This window comes from Cyprinus carpio, chromosome B5 (genome assembly GCF_018340385.1).
Source record: "Cyprinus carpio isolate SPL01 chromosome B5, ASM1834038v1, whole genome shotgun sequence".
In the NCBI taxonomy this organism is placed as follows: Eukaryota; Metazoa; Chordata; class Actinopteri; order Cypriniformes; family Cyprinidae; genus Cyprinus; species Cyprinus carpio.
In genome coordinates, this window is record NC_056601.1 from 2,253,896 (window position 1) to 2,257,067 (window position 3,172).

General features: G+C 34.5%; 1 long non-coding RNA gene across 1 annotated transcript; it reads right to left on the reverse strand.

Annotated features, from left to right (window-relative positions):
• Window positions 1-504: 504 nt before the first annotated feature.
• Window positions 505-2,390, reverse strand: LOC122137359. Its single transcript, XR_006154791.1, has 3 exons — window positions 1,515-2,390; window positions 758-833; window positions 505-520 (listed from the first exon to the last, which is right to left on the reverse strand). It is a non-coding gene; the product is annotated as an uncharacterized LOC122137359 (long non-coding RNA).
• Between the last annotated feature and the right edge of the window lie 782 nt (window positions 2,391-3,172).

The window sequence follows — 3,172 nt, forward strand, 5'->3', positions numbered from 1 at the left end:
AGTACTGTAGCAAGAAGAGTGAAATGCTGGCTCAAAACTGCCCTGAGATTGGCAGTGCAGGCGAAGCATCAGCTGAACACTGGCTCTGATCCATACTTTTAACAGGCATCCCAGCAGCAGAAACCACTGTGTATCTCTGGCATTAAGGTGACATTCTATATGGAGATTAATGCAGCCTGACAGGAATATTGATCAGCTAGTGCACATTTCACACCAGGGACTTCTGCGCTTCTCAGACAACTGCTACGGGACTTCTATCCGTCTAATCATTCTTTAACCTTCTCTGAGTGCAATCCAAAATGATGCATTGTATTTCCCTCTTTCTCCTTTCTTAATTAACGGAGTCATTTATATGTATACTTTTCAAATCAGGGTTAATTAGGCTTTTTATCTCTTGCTTTTATTGTTCATGTTTACAAGTACATCATTTTCTAATTAAAGTCCATATTCTTATTAAAAGGATAGCTCACCCATCATCATTTACTTACCCATCATCTTTTTCCAAAATGTGTGCCGCCTGCTACAAATGAAAATTTACTGTGAATATTAATACAGTCATATGCCATATTACAGAATATTGGCTAAATTGTGCTGGTTAACCAGTTTATATGATGAACATTTAACAGATAATCTTATGGCCAAATTATCACCATTACCTGAATATCTTTATGCATGCAGGACCATATGAATTCAGAAAGCTCCTCTAAGTATGGTCAGAAATATTACAATATTAAAAAAGACCATTTAGTCTACTTACCTAAAATATCTCACAGGGTTTGGCTGGTTAATATTGACCAGATAGCCCCTGCTGATAGATGTAAACGTACACCATTCTGCAGATAAAAAGAACATTTTTCCATTGAAGGTTGCTCAAAGCTGCAAGATATCAGAATGATTTTTAAAATGTTTTTGTTACTTTTTTTTTTACTGTACAAAAAAAAAAACAGTTTTGAACTTTAAAGATTAAAAATGTATTACAGTTCCACAAAAAAGTTAAGCAGCACAACTGTTTTCAACACTGATAATAACAATAAATACTGTTTCTTGAAAATGCAACTTTGCCATCACAAGAATAAATAAAACAGTTCATGTAAATTGTAATACTAGTTTACAATATTTCAGTTTTTATTATTATTTTATTTATTATTCTGATTTAATAAACCTTGGTAAACATCAGAGATTTCTTAAAAAAAAAAAAAAAAAAAAGTTTCCAAACTTTTAAACAGTGCATGAATAAAAAAAATATATCATATTTCTGAAAAAGTTCTTAATCATAACTGGATTTAAAAAAACAAACAAAAACAAAAAACAGTTCTTATAAGCCAAAATGGCAGAATGCATATTTCACAAGCCAAACAAGTGCCAAGTGGGAGATGAATGAGAACGCTTACAGATTTCTCCAAATATTATAGATTAGATCTAATTTGGTGCAAACAGAGTGTTTCTTAATCTTTGCTCTCAAAAAATAAAAATAATAATAATAAAAAAACAAAACAGATTCTAAGCCAATATACCTTGTATGCATTCAACTCCTGCTATGTTACACAACCACAAACAAGCACCTTGGATCACAGGAGTGGGTGTTTGGAGGTTACGAGGCGTTCTTCAAATTGCTCCCCTCTTGAGGCCGTCTCCTTCTCGCCGTAATGGAGCTCCCTGCAGCGGCGGAGCCCGAGAGATCCCAGACTCCTCTCTCTCAGCCCGACACCCTATCCATTCCCCTCCACCCCCTCATCACCCACAGCCAAACTACACCGTGCCACAACGCAATAAAACAAGATGAAAGCCCTGCATGGAAAGTCAATACGAATCTTTCAATAGCTGCTCTCTCTCTGGGGACTGAGAAGGAATGGGATCATAAATATAACCCTCTCTTTCGCTCACTCTCTTTAGGAAGATCCTTGGAGGGTATTGATCAGGCTGTGGCTCTAAAAGGCTTTAATTGGCCATCTCTTATTAGTGAAAGTAAAAGGTAAGGGTGAGAGAGAGAGACAGAGAGAGACTCGCCGCCTCGCTCCACACACTTCCTCATCTTACTGAGAGAGTCTGGCTGTTCTCCAGCGAACATGTTAATTCAATGTAAAATCTTTTATTTTTATGCGATTATTCCCCTCACAGCCTCAATCGTCATGTGGTAGACAAGAGAAAAACTATGCGTGTGGCCTCATTTCCACACAGAAAACACCCTCAACATGAAAGATCTCGGCACAGAACACCCTCCGGCTTCTCTGATGGCTTTGAGACTTGTCACTCTTGCAGATGGTATCTGTATTCCTGTCATCTGTACTTGCAGATGCAAAACTGCAAATATAAGACTTATATTAAAGTGCAGCTTTAATTAAAAAATGTCTGCATGTTCTCTTAAATAAAAATGCTTGCTACAATGCTCCAAATTGTACAAGACTGACATTACAATATACTGATGTGCTTGTGATCCTTGCATCCTCTAGCAAGAAAGAAAGCAAGCAAGCAAGCAAGAAAGAAAGACATTACAAGAGACTGGAGAATTGAGGGTTTTCACATTTTGTAACAAGAATCTCAATGTTTTCTGGGCTATCAGTTGCTAACAAATTATTATTATTTTTTTTTTTTACATTTTCAGGTACTGAAATAAAATAAAAAAACCTGAAAATTATAAACTAAGAAAACTTAAATATGAATTATGTTGCTATTATGTTGCTAATACTAAAGTATTAAAATCACTAAATCTAAACTGAAATCCTAATTCACCTTTGTAAAATATAAGGCAGCAGCTGAACTCAAGTATAATCAAACTGGCTGTACAAGTCATTTCAAAATCTTGTCTAGTTGAATCTTAAAAAAAGTAAATGTATTAATCTTATTTTTACAGTGTAAAGCCTAAATAAAAACAAAGTTTAAAAAGCTAATAAAATAATACTAAAAATAAAATAAAGCTAATAAAACTATTTAAACAAACTGAAATGAAAACTGAAACTATAAAAAAGCTAATTCAAAATATTAAAGTGGTCATATGATGCTGCTAAAAAGAACATTATTTTGTGTGTTTGGTGTAATGAAATGTGTTTATTCGGTTTAATGTTAAAAAAAAAACATTATTTTCCACATACTGTACATTATTGTTTCTCCTCTATGCCCCGCCTTCTAAAACGTGTTGATTTTTAAAAGGATCATCACTCTGAAAAGCAAGGTG